The sequence below is a fragment of the Hordeum vulgare genome, chromosome 5H (genome assembly GCF_904849725.1).
Source record: "Hordeum vulgare subsp. vulgare chromosome 5H, MorexV3_pseudomolecules_assembly, whole genome shotgun sequence".
Lineage (NCBI taxonomy): Eukaryota > Viridiplantae > Streptophyta > Magnoliopsida > Poales > Poaceae > Hordeum > Hordeum vulgare.
In genome coordinates, this window is record NC_058522.1 from 444,381,785 (window position 1) to 444,400,237 (window position 18,453).

The following is an 18,453-nucleotide window of genomic DNA, read 5'->3' on the forward strand; positions in this document are numbered from 1 at the left end:
TTCAGTAGCAGGAGCCTTGTAGTGAGTGTTTTGTGACATCCAGTCAAACACCCAAGTGTTAATGTCTTCAGGGTTGCCAGATATGTGAAGAGTGGCATAGAACTGAAGAATTATGTCGCTGTTCTAGTCAGATATGTCGGAGCACATTGGGAGTAAACCTGCATCATGGAGTACACAGAGGACTGGCTCCAGGCACGTTATTGCTTCAAGTTCAACATGAGGAATATGCCTGTGCTGGAATATCTTGTTTCATCCACATAGCACAGAGGCATAGTAATTCATCTGAGTCCTAGTCCAAAACTTCAGATGCCTCATTTGAGGCTTGTCATAGGGGTTCTCTCCAATGAAGTACATGCGTTCTTCAAAGAAATTTTCCTTTTGAAACTTTGGACGCTTGGAGAATGGCTGACGCTGAACTGGCTGAAGATTTTGCTGAGGAACAGGAGGGGAGACAACAATGGCAGTCTCTGGGTTGAGCACGACGAATGCATTGTCTTGGTCAGGTGCATTTTCCTCAGCATTTTCCTCAGGGTGAGGAATTTCAACAGCTGGTACTTCAGGCTGAGGAGATGGTGCTTGCTCTGGCTGTGCTTCAGGCTGAGGAATTGCTTCTTCTTGCTCAGTTGGAGGAGTTGGATTAGCCTATTCCTCATCTTGAGGATTCTGCTCAGAGCGTTGAATTTCATCAGCTTGAGGATTTTCAGTTTGTTCTTCCTCAGCTGGCTTGGTGGCAGAGGCAGTTTCATCAGCTGGTGCAGCTGATGCTTGAACATTGTCTTTCTATGGAATGAAAGGCTGAGGACTGTCGTCTATCTGAATTTCCTCGTCAGTGTGTTCCTCAGAGGCGGCAACTTTCATTTCCTCATGTGCCTTTTTCGCTGGATCATCAATGATGACCATTTCATAGGAAGGAGCGACATTCAGGGGCACAGGGTCCAGAGGAGCAGTTTCTTCAAGTGCTTTGAGGCGCTTTGCCTCTGTTTCTTCTTCTGCTGAGGAGGCCTTTCTCTTTTTGGCTTCCTTTTTAGCAGCCCTGGTTTTCTTCACGTCTGATGCAGACGGAGTCATCTTCTTCACCGTTGAAGCATTTGGTGAAGGGGTTCTCTTGACAGATTCTTCAGCTGGTATTGAGGAACCAGCTGGAATAGAGTCATCAGCTTGCTTTGGCGAAGCAGCTGGGTCAGGGACAGTCTCATCAGCGGCAGCAAATTCATCAGCTGGAGTTTCCATGATGATTTCTTCAATAGCCGGCTCATCAACACGGCGCTCTTGGTGTACTTCCTCAGCTTGAGGAGTTTCCTCATCATGAGGAGATTCATCTGCTGGCTCCTCAATCAAGGGCTGAGGAGTTGGTGCTGGGGGTGCGGCCTTCTTGTTGTAGTCATCAACAGCTTTAGTGGCCAGCTTGATGAAATTGCTCTTGAGACTCTTACGATGTGACAGCTTGGAGTACTTGTCAGTTAATTTCTTCAGCTCTGCCTGTGTTGATACCAGTGCATCAGGAGTCAAGTTGAGGAGATTCTGCTTGAGGAATTTCTCCTTTTTAATCTTTGCAACTTTGGCCTGCCTGGCCTGCTGTTCTTTCCACTTGGCTTCATTGATGAAAGTGGTCACCATGTGGCTGATGCCAGGGGGAAGCTTCAAATCATCAACTGGAGTGTTTGGGTCCTCATACCAGATGTTGATGTAGTCAAGGAGGACCTTGGGGTCCATTGCCAGAGGAATGGCACTGCCCGATGCTTGAGCTACTCTTTCCTTCTTGTTTCTGATGATGGCTTGCAGGGTTTCATCATCAAATTCATCACTTCCCTCTGATGCAGACGGGACAATGATGATTTTGCTGGGGCTTGGCAGAGTTGCACGTTCAGCAGTTACCAAAGTCTTCGCAGGAGGTGTTGAAGACTTTGTCTCCGAGCTGGTTGCAGCTGGGAGTGAGGAGCTGGAGCTGGTGGTCATAGGCTTCATGACTTGCTTCTGTACTGGTTTCTCTTGAGGCTTTGGAGGTGGAGCTTAGGATTTTGGAGCTGAGGGCTTTGGCGCTGATGGTTTTGGTGTTGAAGGTTTTGGTGCTAAGGGTTTTGTGACTGAAGCCTGAGCCGACTTCTCTTGAGGCTTTGGAGCCCTTGGCTTTGATGGCACAGACTGCATTTGAGAAATTTCTGAGCCAGAGGTTTCTGCGGTAGAGGAAGTAGTAGGAGTTGAGGCAGCAGCTGAGGATTCATTGAATTTCCTCACTGCAGCTTCTGCCTGCTTCTTGAGCTTAGCCGGATGCTTTTCCTTCTCATTTGGATAGTCATCAATAGTCATGGGGCTTGAGGGATGTGCTACTTGATGATCCTCAAGTGTGGCCCTTCTGCCAGGGGGCTTCAGAGCGAATTTCTTCGCATATTTGGGAGTCACAAACCTGTATTCCTTCCATTCCTTCGCCCATCGGCGTTCTATCATCTGCAGTCGTATCTTTCTCTTGGCCATTGTCTCATTTTCATCAGGCGTGCAATAGTCCAAGTAAATATCCTCAGGGATATCCATAGCTGTGTTTTGCTCAAGTTTCTTTCCTCCCTTCTGTTTTCTGTCATCCTCCATTTTCTTTAGTTGAGGATTTTGCTGATGAGATTGAACTCTTGAGGATTCTGATGAGACTTGAAGATTTTCCTCCAGAAACGCTGCAAATGAGTTAATGTGATGAGAACCGAGAGATTCATCAGCTGACATGTGTGTACCTATGAACAGAGTATAGTTGCGAGGGATTTGGAGAGGTCATATGCGTTCTCAAATTTGAAGAAAATGAAAAAGTTTGACAGTTTGAGGAATATAACCAGTGGTTGAGGAATTTGCCTAAGCATACTGTTCTTGGGTTCCAGAGTTGTACAAATCTGAAAATTCGCACAATTGAGGAATCTCGTGAAAATCTTAGATGCTTAGCATAGTTCATCAATGATGTGGTGATAGGCAGTGTTTGAGGAATCAAGTGCTTATCGTTTCTTGAGGAAAAACAGATTTCACATAGAAGATGTAAAATTTTAGATCTAACTTGCTGTAAAAATGGGATTTATTTACCCTGGAAGGTGCGCACGAAGAACACAGAAAGGTGTGTGTGGAGAAGCTCTTCGGTCGCGTGTCCAATGCACCCTAACCCGACGAGAAAGGACGTCTACGGCGGTAGCGGACGAAGATGGTCCGACTCCGGCGTGGTTCCGGCGACGGAAAAGTCGAGGCAGTGAAGCTCTTCCTCACCGGCGATGAGAATACCAGCGATGGCGCTAGGGTTCGGTGGTGTATGCTGTGGCAGGAGAGCGATGGAGTGAAGAAGAGTATGCCGAGGGGGATAAGGACATATTTATAGCAAAAAGTTACTCTTGGCGCGAAAATTTCGGACCAAACAGCCCCTGCCTCTACGTCTCCACAGGACACGTGTGGCTCCCGAACGATGCGGTGGAGATAGTGGAGATCGTGGTTATCCGATCGTGGGAAGTGGGGTTCAGTTACTGTGTCTTAAAGAATCAATTTTTGAAGATTTGAGGATTTTCGTTACAAAATCATCAGCTGACAAGGACGTAGTGACGATTTTGAACAAAGTTTCAAGTAGAACGCATTTGAAGAATTGAATAGACTGGATGAGTATAGCATAGAGGGAAAGTAGGGTCCGATCACATTCACTTAGCAGAAATATCAACTTGAAGAAATAGCAATAAGTGAATGTTGTTGAGGACTTGAAATCAGAGTCTATCTAGTCAAATGAAAGTCATCAAGTGTTTTTGAAGATTTTGTGATAAATCATCAAAATGAAGAACAGCTGTTTTGAAGAAAAACACATTTTGAGGAAATAGAACATTTGAAGAAAATCAACTTGAGGACTTTCACATTGGGCGGTGGCGTGACCCACCATATAAGAATGTTGATTACAGACGCCGCGTACAATTGTCGTAGGGCCCTGAGAATCAATTTCTTCGTTAATTTCTTCACATTCAGAGTGACATTCTTCATTATTTGAAGAAAATCGATTCATCATGTGTTGCACATCTAAGTCATCAACTTTGCATAAGTGTTAGGATGTGTGCATGTTTTTACAAAACATTTGAAGATTCTAAGATATTTAGCTCACGCCGCAACTTGCAAAACCTTTTCTCATCCAAGGGCTTAGTGAAGATATCTGCCAGTTGATCATCAGTCTTCACATGGCCGATGAGGATATTGCCCTTGAGGACATGGTCCCGAAGAAAATGATGACGAATCTGGATGTGCTTGGTCTTCGAGTGTTGTACTGGGTTGTATGCAATCTTGATAGCACTCTCATTGTCACAGTAGAGAGGCACATTCTTCATGTTGATGTCGTAGTCCTTGAGGGTTTGCTTCATCCATAGCAATTGAGCACAGCAAGAACCAGCAGCAATGTACTCAGCTTCGGCAGTGGAGAGTGATACGCAGTTCTGCTTCTTTGAGGACCAGCAAACTAGTGATCTTCCGAGGAAATGGCATGTGCCAGAAGTTGACTTGCGATCCACACGGTCAGCAGCATAGTCAGAATCAGAATATCCTACCAGATGAAGATTGGAGCCCTTGGGATACCATAATCCTAGTGTTGGTGTGTGAGCTAAGTATCGAAGAATATGTTTCACAGCCTTATGGTGTGATTCCTTCGGTTTTGCTTGAAAACGTGCACACATGCAAACACTAAGCATTATATCTGGCCTAGATGCACATAGATACAATAAAGAGCCAATCATAGAATGATATACCTGCTGATCAAAGTCTTTACCATTTTCATCAGTGCCGAGGTGGCCGTTGGTAGGCATTCGAGTCTTGGCACCTTTGCATTCATGCATGTCGAATTTCCTCAGAACATCCTTGAGGTATTTCTCCTGTGATATGAAGATTCCATTGCTTTGTTGATGAATTTGAAGACCCAAGAAGAATTTCAGCTCCCCCATCATGGACATCTGATATTCTTCACTCATCATGTAGGCAAATTCATCACTGTATCGTTTGTCAGTACAGCCAAATATGATGTCATCGACATATATTTGACATACAAATAGCTCATTATCATAGGATTTTGTGAAAAGAGTTGGATCGAGTGAACCAGGTTTGAAGCCTTTCTTCATGAGGAATTCCTTCAATGTATCATACCATGCCCGAGGGGCTTGCTTGAGACCATAAAGAGCCTTTTTGAGTCTAAAGACTTTGTCTGGATTCTTTGGATCCTCAAAACCTGGGGGCTGAGCAACATATACTTCTTCCTCAAGCTTACCATTGAGGAATGCACTTTTCACATCCATTTGATATAAGATGATGTTATGATGATTAGCATAAGCAAGTAGTATTCGAATAGCTTCAAGTCTAGCAACAGGTGCAAAAGTTTCATCGAAATCTATTCCTTCAACCTGGGTGTAGCCTTGGGCTACAAGTCGTGCCTTGTTCCTCACCACTTGATCGTCCTCATCTTGCTTGTTTCGGAAAATCCACTTGGTGCCGATGATATTGTGCTTGCGAGGATCCGGTCGTTTGACGAGCTCCCATACGTCATTCAGCTTGAATTGAAGTAGTTCGTCTTGCATAGCTTGGATCCACTCCGGTTCCAGAAAAGCCTCAGCAACTTTTGAGGGTTCTCTGATGGATACAAAGGAAAAATGCCCACAAAAGTTAACTAAGTGTGAAGCTTTTGAGCGAGTGAGAGGACCTGGCGCGTTGATGTCATTGAGGATTTTGTCAAGTTCTACTTCGTTTGCAATCCTTGGATGAGCTGGTTGAGGATTTTGTCTAGGCTGAGGAAGTGGTGCTGGTGCAATTTCCTCAGGAGCATCTTCTTGATTTTCATCAGTGATGGGGATCGTTTCTTCACCAATTTCCTTAGTAGGGACAATGTCTTCAGTAGGCTTGAGCTTTATTGCTTCCTCAGGAGACAGCTTACCTGGATCAGAAGGCAATTGCTCTCTTTGCGAGCCATTAGTTTCATCGAACCGCACATCTACAGTCTCAACAACTTTGTTGTGATAGTTGTTGAAGACTCTGTAAGTGTGTGAGTCCTTTCCATAACCGAGCATAAAACCTTCATGTGCCTTAGGTGCAAATTTTGAGCTATGGTGAGGATCTCTAATCCAACATTTTGCACCGAAGACTTTGAAATAACTTACATTGGGTTTCTTGTCAGTAAGGAGTTCATATGAGGTTTTCTTGAGGAATTTGTGAAGATATACCCTGTTGATGATATGGCATGGAGTGTTGATTGCTTCAGGCCAAAAGCGACGAGGAGTCTGATATTCTTCAAGCATAGTTCTTGCCATTTCAACCAGAGTCCTGTTCTTCCTTTCAACGACACCATTCTGTGTTTTTGAACTCAGTTCCATTATCACTCCTGATATGTTTGATCTTGATGCCAAAGTTCGTCGAGGCCCTTGAAGAAAATTGTTTGAAGATTTCCTGCACTTCAGTTTTATACACTATGATATGCACCCAAGTATATCTGAAATAATCATCAACTATGACGAAGCCATATAAAGATGCTGCATTGGTTAGTGTGGCATAGTGAGTAGGTCCAAATAAATCCATATGAAGCAATTCGAATGGACGTGTAGTGGTCATGATAGTCTTAGAGGGATGCTTGGATCTGGTCATTTTCCCAGATTCAGAAGCACCGCAAAGATGATCCTTGAGGAATTTGACCGATTCGATGCCAATGACATGCTTCTTCTTCGCGAGCATGTGAAAATTCCTCATGCATGCACGACCTAGTCTTTGGTGCCACAACCATCCTTCTAAGGTTTTTGCTAGTAAGCAAGTGGCTGGTTGAGGACCTGTAGAGAAATCAACAATGTACAAATCCCCTCTTCTTACACCTTCGAAGACTTTGGATCTGTCAGATTCCATGATGACTACACATCTATATCTACCAAAGATAACAATCATATCAAGATCACAAAGCATCGAGACTGACATAAGGTTAAAACCAAGGGATTCAACAAGCATCACTTTGTCCATATGCCTATCCTTGGAAATAGCCACTTTGCCAAGTCCCAATACCTTGCTTTAACCTTTGTCAGCATATGTGATTTGCTTCAGAGGTGATGGAGTTAGTGGCATATTCATCAGTAAGCTTTTATCACCAGTCATGTCATGTGTGCAGCCACTATCAAGAACCCACTCAGTATTCTTGGGCTTGTCATCCTGCAGATGAATTAGTACAGCTTACCATCTCATATGCTTCAGATTTGAAGAATATGATACTAATTTCATGAGATCAGTAATTTCATCATAACAGAAATGTAAGGACATGTGAAATATTTCTATTTCATCAATCATTAGCTTGCGTCCTATCAAGCGTTTCCTCAGGTCTCCAGCAAATTCTTCATATGATGATTTTCATCTGGAGACCTGACCTGCAGAAGTGATTAGTTCGATTTCTTCACCACCCACATCTGAAGGGGTGGCAGAGCATTCATCATCCTGCGAGCACCATATGAGAAAGGTGGCATTGAAGCCAATGCACTTCTCTTAACAGTAGGGGGGTTAAAGTACTCATATGAATATGCAGAGAACTGGTTAGAGGATTTATGAACATAATGATTTGAGGAGTAACGCTCATATTCATATTCCTTGTAGTTTCCCTGCACGTTAGACGCATTAGCACGGGTACGAGAATAGTTTTGACCAGTTGAGGATTTTGATCCTCTTGAAGACTTTGGTCCTCTTGAGGAATTTGATCTGGGGTTCTGATTCTTCAGTGGTGGTGTCATGAGAACATTCACCTGAAGATTTTTAAGACATCTTTTGGGAACCCAGATTTTCCTCAAGGGAGGGCCATTCCTGCAATTAGTTCCAACATATCGAGCAAATACTTCACCAGATTGATTTTTGGACAGTTTATAGTGGGAGTCAAATGACTCATCTGGGGAATCGGATAATTCACATGAAAAACCAGTTAGATTAGATGGATCAAAAGGCGGCCGAGTAGCAGCAACCCATGAGGTTTTGGGATACTGCTCAGGTTTCCAATAGGATCCATCAACATTTAATTTCCTCTCAAAGGCAATTCCTTCTTTCCTCGGGTTCCTGTTCAAGATCTTCTTTTTGAGCACATCACAAAGGGTTTGATGTCCTTTGAGACTTTTGTATATGCCTATCACGTACAATTCCTTCAACCCTGCATTTTCATCAGTAACATTTGTGTTTTCCTCAAGTGAGGAAATAGACACAACAGGTGCAATTGAAGAATTTGTAGTAATGGTAGCATTTGATGATTCTGGTGAGGAATTAGCACTTTCGCGTTCAATGCATTTAAGACATGGAGGAATAAATTCAAGTTGACCAGGGTTGATCTGTTGAGCTAGTAATGAATCATTTTCCATATGAAGATCATCATGAGACATCCTCAGCTTCTCAAGATCAAGCTTCCTTTGAAGAAATTCATAGAAAAGCTTCTCATGATCAGTGAGGAGTGTATCATAACGATCCTGAAGATTATCAAATCTAGACTGAAGACTTTTCACATCATGAGTGAGGATTTGGGTAAGGTTCATTTCATCATTCAACAGATCATCACTTTTGTCTAGCAGTTTCTCAAGCTTTTCCAGAGCAGTTTGTTGTTTAGTGGCAATGATAGCAAGTTTACTGTAACTGGGTTTCTTATAATCATTAGGTTCATAGTCACTTGAATCAGAGGAGGAGGCATTATTTGGTACCTTCGAACCTTTTGCCATGAAGCAATAGGTTGGAGCGAAGTCATCAGCATAGTCATCAGTATGGATGGTGCAATCATTTTCTTCAAGATTGAAGATTGACTTGTTGACGAAAGTGGTTGCCAGTGCAAGACTAGCCTGTCCGGATTCTGAGTCTTCATCAGAACCCTCTTCTTCATCACATTCCTCTGATTCTGCCTCGGAGTCCATTTCCTTGCCAATAAGTGCCCGGGCCTTTCTAAAACTAGTCTTCTTGTGTGATGAGGGCTTTGAAGATGAGGATTTTGAAGATTTCTTCTTCTTCTTCGAGTCATCTGAACTGTCATCCTTGTATTTCTTCTTCTTTGATTCCTTTCCCCAACGGGGACAATCAGCAATGTAATGACCTGATTTCTTGCACTTGTGACAGGTTTGTTTCTTGTAGTCCTGAGATGAAGATTCTGATTTCCTCATGTCTCTTCTTGAAGATTTACCGAACTGGCCACGTCGTGTAAATCTCTGGAATTTCCTCACGAGCATTGCAAGCTCCTGTCCAAATTCTTCAGGGTCACAAATGCTGTCATTTGTGTCTTCTTCTTCAGATGAGGAAATTGCTCTAGCCTTCAGTGCACGTGGTCTGGAATAGCTTGGTCCATATAGATCTCTCTTTTCTTCTAGCTGGAATTCATGAGTATTTAGCATTTCAAGTATATCGGCTGGATCAAGCATCATGTAGTATGGTCTTTCTTGAATCATCAGAACTAAAGTATCAAATGAAGAATCCAAAGATCTCAGCAGTTTCTTCAGCACTTTGTGATCGATGATGTCTCGAGCTCCCAGTGCTTGCAGTTCATTTGATATGTTAGTGAGGCGATCAAAGGTGTCTTGTCAGCTTTCATTGTCATGTCTCTTGAAGCGATTGAAGAGATTGCAAAGAATATCAACACGAGAGTCACACTGGGTTGATACTCCTTCATTTACCTTGCACAGTCTCTCCCAGATCAGTGTTGCAGAGCCCAAAGCACTTACTCTTCCAAACTGGCCTGGGCTCAGATGGCCACATATGATGTTCTTCGCTTGAGAATCGAGTTGCTTGAATTTCTTCACATCAGCAGCAAAGACATTAGCAGAGATGATGGGGACGCCATGTTCCACAATATAGCAGAGATCGTTATCAATAGGTTGTAGATGCATTTGCATTTTGTTCTTCCAGAAGGGAAAGTTCTTTCCTTCGTAGGTAGGACATGTTGCAGTCACCTTAAACATGCCTGTAGTCGACATAACTAAAACTCCAGGTGGTTAAACCAAAATCACACATAACAAGGGAGTACCTTGCTCTGATACCAATTGAAAGTGCGTTATATCGACTAGAGGGGTGTGAATAGGAGATTTTTAGAATTTCATCACTGAGGAAATTCCTTTTGAGGAAATTCCTCAATGATGACTAACTTACAGCGGAAAGAGTAAAGGATCAGAAGTGCAAACTTTCACAACAACAATATTTCAGAGTGAAGAATGTGAAAACAGATTGCACTGTGAGCAGGCAAGCAGAATACAGATGAGGATTAACTGACGTGAAGAATTTGGGGTTGAGGAAATTCAGAGAAAGTCTTCAACAAATTCTTCAAACATTCGCAGTGAAAGTCATCAACACATAATATGAGGAAAGTAAGGAGTTGAGGAATTAGAACCCGTTTCTCAGTGAAGACAGTCGTTGATGACCCAATTCCAACTGCTGTGACAGTCGTACATCTGGTTTGGAGCGGCTTGGTATTGAAACCAAAAGACACACAGTCCCGGGACACACAGTCCCTACCGTATTCTCCTTGAGCTAAGGACACACAGTCCTCGCCCAACACTCGTGGTAAGTCTTCAGGGCAGACTTCCAAACCCTCACAAACTTGGTCACCCGGCGATCCACAATTGACTGCTGGAAAGCTCTAGACCATGACGCCTAACCGTCTGGAGGATGCACAGTCCTCAAAGGTAAAAGGCTTCAGTCCCACACAGTAACAACTTCTTCAGTGACGCTCAATCACTAGGTTTGGTTTGTGGTTTCGATGTATGGTGTATTTCCTCACTGATGAATTACTCTCGAAGGCTCTGAGGAATTGGGTTGCTCTTATGACAAATGTCAGTTTCTAACGGAGCAGCCAACCAGCTAGTGGTTGTGGGGGGTGGCTATTTATAGCCTGGGAGCATCTCGACATGATTTGACACTAATGCCCTTAAGTAATATGACCGTTGGAGTGGATAAGACCAGTGACTTGGCGTGGCTATCGAAACGGTCGGAACCCTCAACTGTGAGAGTCCTCATGTCACTCGTATTCCTCATTTGAGGCTTTTGGTAGGATTAGGCTTGGGTTGAGCATCATGAAGAAATTCATTCCATAGTGTAACTTCGACCCCCTTTAACAGTACGGTGTTCCTATTACTCAAATGCGAAGAAAGTGTAAATCTTCATGCTTCAAATTCTTCAGAGTGATTTTTTTCAGGACACACCGGACTTCTCAATATCAGTATCTTCATGAGGAATATCAATTCTATCGCAGATTCCTCACGATTCATTTCTTCAGCTTCAGACCATTTTCTTCAACTGAAGGCATACATTTTTAGGGGTCGATATTCTTCAAATATCTCAAACTCCTCAATGACTTATAGATCCTGTGTACACTCACAAACACATTAGATACTTAAACTATAAGTCTTCAAACCACCAAAATCACTAAGGGGCACTAGATGCACTTGCAGTTTCTTGGTGAAGCCAATGGCAAACATGCGGAGCATGTAGTTGTTAGTTGTCTTCACATCCACATGAGCCTCAATAAGAGTCTGCTAAGCCTCTGAGTGGATCTCTAGGATACACTCGGAGGAAGCTTTTTTACTTAGGCGATTCTGGATCGCAGCAAAGTCCCCGAGCGCGACTGTAAGGTCGCACTCGGAGCGAGTTGCTACTCGTGTAATTGTCAGTTGTCTTCACATCTACATGAGCCTCAATGAGGGTCTGCTAAGCCTCCGAGTGGATTTGTAGGATACACTCGAAGGAAGCTTTTTTACTTAGGCGATTCTTGATCGCATCTAAGTCCCCGAGCGCGACTATAAGGTCCCACTCGGAGCGAGTTGCTACTCATGTAATTGTCAGTTGTCTTCACATCTACATGAGCCTCAATGAGGGTCTGCTAAGCCTCCGAGTGGATCTCTAGGATACAGTCGAAGGAAGCTTTTTACTTAGGCGATTCTGGATCGCAACTAAGTCCCCGAGTGCGTTTTTTAGAGCGCACTCGGAGTGAGTTTGTACTTAGGCGATTCTGGATCGCAGCTAAGTCCCCGAGTGTGACGTTTAGTGCACACTCGGAGAAAGTTTGTACTTAGGCGATTCTGGATCGCAGCTAAGTCCCCGAGTGCGACCTTTAGTGCACACTCGGAGAGATTTTGAACTTAGGCGATTCTGGACCGTAGCTAAGTCTCCGAGTGCGACGTTTAGTGCACACTCGGAGAGAGTTTGTACTTCGGCGATTCTGGACCGCAGCTAAGTCCCCGGGTGTGACGTTTAGTACACACTCAGAGAGAGTTTGTACTTAGGTGATTCTGGATCGCAGATAAGTCCCCGAGTGCGACCTTTAGTGCACACTCGGAGAGATTTTGAACTTAGGCGATTCTGGATCGTAGCTAAGTCCCCGAGTGCGACCTTTAGTGCACACTCGGAGAGATTTTGAACTTAGGCGATTCTGGACCGCAGCTAAGTCTCCGAGTGCGACGTTTAGTGCACACTCGGAGAGAGTTTGTACTTAGGCGATTCTAGACCGCAGCTAAGTCCCCGAGTGCGACCTTTAGTGCACACTCGGAGAGATTTTGAACTTAGGCGATTCTGGACCGTAGCTAAGTCTCCGAGTGTGACGTTTAGTGCACACTCGGAGAGAGTTTGTACTTAGGCAATTTTGGACCGCAGCTAAGTCCCCGAGTGTGACGTTTAGTGCACACTCGGAGAGAGTTTGAACTTAGGCGATTCTGGATCGCAGCTAAGTCTCCGTGCGACCTTTAGTGCACACTCGAAGCGAATTTTTAATTTTTTAGACCGGAGTCTGCCAACGTGGAAGAATTTTGAATTTGCAAGAAATCCATCTGCTTTGTATTACTTCAATGATACTTGTTCTTTACATTGCCTCCGTCGGCGGTCACGTGTAGAAGCGCTTCAGGAGATCTCCGTTCCATGCACGCGGCTCGTCCGTTTCCCTGTCGAGGTTGTAGAGTCGATATGCTCCGTTGTTCAGCACCTTGGAGATGATGAAGGGTCCTTCCCAGGCGGGGCCAACTTGTGAGGTCTCTGCTGATCCACTCGGAGCACCAGGTCGCCTGCTTGGAATGTACGACTCCTGACGTGCCGTGCGTGAAAACACCGCAGGTCTTGTTGATAAATTGTTGAGCGAGTTAGTGCCATCTCGCGCTCTTCTTCTAGAAGATCCACTCTGCCTTGCCTCGCTTGCTCTGCTTCGGCTTCGGAGAAGAGTTCGACTCGTGGAGAGTTGTGAAGCAAGTCACTCGGAAGGACTGCCTCTGCTCCGTAAACGAGGAATAATGGGGATCGCCATGTAGATCTATTTGGAGTTGTACGGAGGCCCCACAACACCGAAGGCAGCTCGGTGACCCATGCACCGGCAGCATGTCCAACTTCTCGCAGGAGTCGAGGCTTCAACCCTTGAAGAATAAGTCCATTCGCCCGCTCTGCTTGCCCGTTTGTTTGGGGATGCGCCACAGATGCAAAATCCACTCGGATACCTTGGCCTGTGCAGAAACCTTTGAATCTGTTCGAGTCAAAGTTTGTGCCATTGTTAGTGATTATGTTTAGCGGTACCCCGAATCTGGAGATGATGTCTCTGACAAACTTGATGGCCGTAAGGGCGTCGAGCTTCTTGATGGGCTTGGCTTCAATCCACTTGGTGAACTTGTCGACTTCCACCAACAGATGTGTGAATCCCCCTTGGCCTGTTCTGAATGGACCAACTGTATCTAATCCCCACACTGCGAACGGCCAAACAAGAGGGATTGTCTTCAGCGCAGATGTTGGCTTGCGGGACTTGTTCGAGTAGTACTGACAGCCTTCGCATCGGTCGACCATGTCCTTCGCCATTTCATTCGCCTGCAACCAGAAGAAACCGGCTCTGAATGCTTTGGCGACGATTGCTCTTGAGGAGGCATGATGGCCGCAGGTTCCCGAGTGAATTTCTTCCAGGATTAATTGTCCCTCCACAGGGGAGATGCATCGCTGAAGGACGCCTCAAACACTTTCCTTGTACAACTGGCCATCAATGACGGTGAAGGACTTCGACCTGCGGACGATCTGCCTAGCTTGGACTTCGTCTTCTGGTAATTCTTGCCTCAGGATGTACGCAATGAACGGCACAGTCCAATCGGGGATGATAGCAGGAATCTCCATGATCAAATCAACCACAGCAGGGACCTCGACTTCAGTCGGATCTGTTGAGCTCTTCGGTTGTACTGGTTCCTCCGTAAAGGGATCTTCTTTCACCGAGGGGAGATGTAGGTGCTCGAGGCAGACATCACTCGGGACTGGTCTCCGAGTGGATCCAAGTTTTGCCAATTCATCAGCTGCCTGGTTTTTCAGCCGCGGAACATGGTGAAGTTCCAGACCTTCAAACTTCTTCTCGAGCTTCCTCACTGCGTTGCAGTATGTAATCATGGTGGGGTTCCTTACATCCCACTCCTTCATCACTTGATTAACCACCAAATCTGAATCGCCATAAACCATCAGGCGACAGACGCCGAGTGTGATGGCCATGCGCAATCCATAAAGGAGAGCTTCATACTCTGCCTCGTTGTTGGAGGAATCGAAATGTATCTGCAACACATACTTGAGTTTGTCACCTTTTGGCGATATGATCACAACGCCAGCGCCGGAGCCATTCAACATCTTGGACCCATCGAAGAACATTGTCCAATGAGCCGAGTAGATGTGAGTCGGTTGCTGTTATTCTACCCATTCTGCTATGAAGTCAGCCAGAGCTTGAGACTTTATAGCCTTCTTGGCTTTGAACTTGATGTCACAGTATAACATCTCCATTGCCCACTTCACCACTCGGCCTGATGCGTCCCGATTGTGGAGGATTTCCAACAACGGAGCATCAGAAACGACAGACACCGAGTGGTCTTGGAAATAATGAGCCACCTTCTTCGCAGTCATGTAGATCCCGTAAATAAGCTTTTGATAATGGGGATACCTCTGCTTGGAAGGAGTCAGGACTTCGGAGACATAATACACTGGCCGCTGAACCTTGTACGCTTTGCCTTCTTCTTCGCGTTCGACTGTGAGAACAGTGCTGACGACTTCATTTGTAGCCGCGATGTACAGAAGAAGGGGTTCTTTACTGAGCGGGGCAGTAAGAACCTGCTGGGTGGAAAGCAGGGCTTTGAGGTCGTCGAATGCAATTTGGGCTTCATCTGTCCACTCGAAAGTATCTGATTTCTTCATGAGTCGGTACAGAGGTAACGCCTTCTCGCCGAGTCGACTGATAAACCTGCTCAAAGCCGCTAGGCAACCTGTGAGCCTTTGAACATCATGTATTCTGACCGGCCGCTCCATTCGGACGATGGTCCCGATCTTTTCGGGGTTGACATCGATCCCTCATTCGGAAACAAAGAAACCGAGTAACTTTCCGCTGGGAACACTGAATGAACACTTGGCAGGGTTGAGCTTGATATCGTACCTACGAAGGTTGGCGAATGTTTCTGCCAAGTCAGTCAGCAGGTCGGAACCTTTGCGTGACTTGACTACGATATCATCCATATGCGCCTCCACATTTCGACAAATCTGGTCAAGGAGGCATTTTTGGATCATGCGCATAGAAGTTGCTCCTGCATTCTTCAAACCGAATGGCATAGTGATGTAGAAGAAGCACCCGAATGGGGTGATGAAGGCTGTTTTTAATTCATCGGGGCCATACAGATGGATCTGATGATAGCCTGAGTAGGCATCAAGGAATGACAAACGCTCGCAACCCGCAGTCGAATCGAGAATTTGATCAATGCGGGGGAGCGGGAAATGGTCTTTCGGGCAAACCTTATTGAGATGCTTGAAGTCGATGCACATTCGGAGAGACTTGTCTTTCTTGGGCACCATGAAAACATTGGCGAGCCACTCGGAGTGGTGTACCTCACGAATGAAGTTGGCTGCCAAAAGTTTAGCCACCTCCTCTCCGATTGCCTTCCTCTTGTGCGCGGCGGACCGACGCAGGCATTCTCGGACGGGCCAAGCGGCAGGATCCACATGCAGTCGGTGCTCAGCCAACTCCCTCGGTACACCTGGCATGTCAGCGGGCTTCCATGCGAAAATGTCGCAGTTCTCACGGAGGAATTGGATGAGCTCGGCTTCCTATTTTGGATCGAGGGTGGTGGAGATGTTTGTCGGGGCAGTGGTGTCGTCTGTCGGGTGGATGCTGACCTTCTTCGTGTCTCCCGCCGACTGGAATGCGGACTCCGAGGCTGGCTTCTTCGAACACATCAAGTCAGCGGGGTCGACTGTCTTCTTGTACTCGTCCAGCTCGAGGATTGCCATCTGCTGATCGACGATCCTCGACCCCTGCCGTAGACACTCCTCGGCCCGCTGCCGATTGCCTGTGACAGTGATCACACCTTTGGGACCTGGCATCTTCAGCTTCAGGTACACGTAACATGGACGGGCCATGAAACGTGCATATGCCGGTCGGCCCAGAATCGCATGGTATGCGCTCTGGAAGTCCACCACCTCGAATGTCAGCTTTTCCTTGCGGAAGTTCTTCTCGGAGCCGAAAACGACGTCCAACGCGATCTGGCCGAGTGACTTGGCCTTTCGTCCAGGGACGACTCCGTGGAACTGCATACTGCTCTCGCTAAGTTTGGACATCGGAATGCCCATCCCCTTGAGAGTGTCGGCGTACATGATGTTCAAGCCGCTGCCGCCGTCCATGAGGACTTTGCGCAGTCGGACTCCTTCCACCACCGGGTCGACGACCAGAGCCTCTCTCCCTGGGGTGGGCACGTGTGCTGGATGATCCGACTGGTCAAAGGTGATCGCAGTCTGAGACCGTGGGGTTGGTTGGAGTGGCCATGTTCACCACCCTGTTCACCAGCTTCAGTCGACTCTTGCTTTCCACGTCAGCAAAAATCATCAGTGTTGCATGGACTTGGGGGAACGGATCCTCCTTGTCCTCATCATCCTGTTCATTGTCCTTTTCACTCGGCTGCCCTTCGCCGAACCTTTGGATGAGGAGGCGACATTGCCGAGTGGTGTGCTTCGGGAATATGGCATTGCCTTCTTCGTCCATCTTCGTGTGGATTGGACATGGTTGATCCAGGATGGAGTTTCTGAACTGCTTCTTCTTGGGGGTGAACTGTGCCTTCCCCTTGCCCTTGAACTTGGCATTGGTAACGGCCGCTGCCTCTGCCTGCGGAGTGGACGGAGCTTTCTGCTTCTGCTTCCGAGTGATGTTCCCATCTCCATCAGCGACTGCTTTATGCTTGCCGCTACGTATGCGGTCCTCTTCTTCGCCATTTGCATAGCGTGCTGCTATCTCCGTCATCTTGCTCATGGAGATGTCACCTGTCCGACCGAACTTCAGGTACAGATCTCTGTACCGCATGCCTGCCTTGAAGCGCAGACTGCTTGGTGCTCTATGACGTTCTCCACCGTGTGGTAGAGGGTCGTCCAACGCTGGATGAAATCGCGCAGGGGCTCATTCTGCTTCTGGACACAGTGCTGGAGCTCCACGAGACCAGGAGGGCGTTTGCACGTGCCCTCGAAGGTCCTGATGAAGACTCGGGCCAGATCTGCCCAGCTGTAGATGCTGGAAGGAGCCAACTGGTTCAGCCACGCTCATGCCGAGCCGTCGAGCATCAGGGGGAGATGTTTCATGGCGACCTGGTCATCTCCCCCACCGATCTGGACTGCCACTCGGTAGTCGTCCATCCATGTTTCTGGCTTGGATTCTCCTGTAAACTTGCTGATCCCCGTCGCCAATCGGAAGTTGGGAGGGATGTCAGCCGAACGGATGGCCCGACTGAAAAACTCGGGGCCAGAGACGATGGTCCTGCTTCCACTCGGACGGTCTCTGTCGTGACCATCACGGTGAGCTTGACTCCTGTCGACCTTCCTCTCGGCGATGTACCCTCTTGTGTCGGGCCTTGGATCATACGTGTCACCGACTGAACGCCGACCATCATGATGTCGGGGCCCGTAAGGCCCACCCCACGGAGGGGTGCGTGAACGGCAACGATCTTCGGGATTCATGGAATGGCTGCCTCCTCTGTGTCGGTGATGAGAATCGGGGCTGAAAACCAACCGATTTGTGTTCGCGTGAACGGAACTGTTGTGGATCCTGTTGTGCGACTGGGAGACCGCCGAATTTCTGCTGCTGCACCGTGTGCAACAGGGCACGGATCTGCTGGATCCCTCTACCAGCCTCTGAATTAGTCGGTTGGAGGGAATCGGCTATCTTGGCAGCGGCAACCAGGTTGAGGACGGGTGTGCGGAACACCTCCACGTTGCTCTAACGAGTGCGTCGACTGGCAGAACGACAGGGCTGACGGTGAGCGCCGGATGACTCGCCGACCTCATGCTCGTTCCGACCAGTTTGGCGGGGACTTTCATGGGAATTGTCCATGAGAACTTCGGCTGCAGGCCCGCGACCCAAGTACTCGGAAGGCAACTCAGTCGGAACTGAGTCCAAGCACTGGGACGGCGGCGCGACCACAACCGACTCGAGGACCGCCACTTGAGAGGATGCGTTCTGGCGCGCCTGGGCGTGTCGCA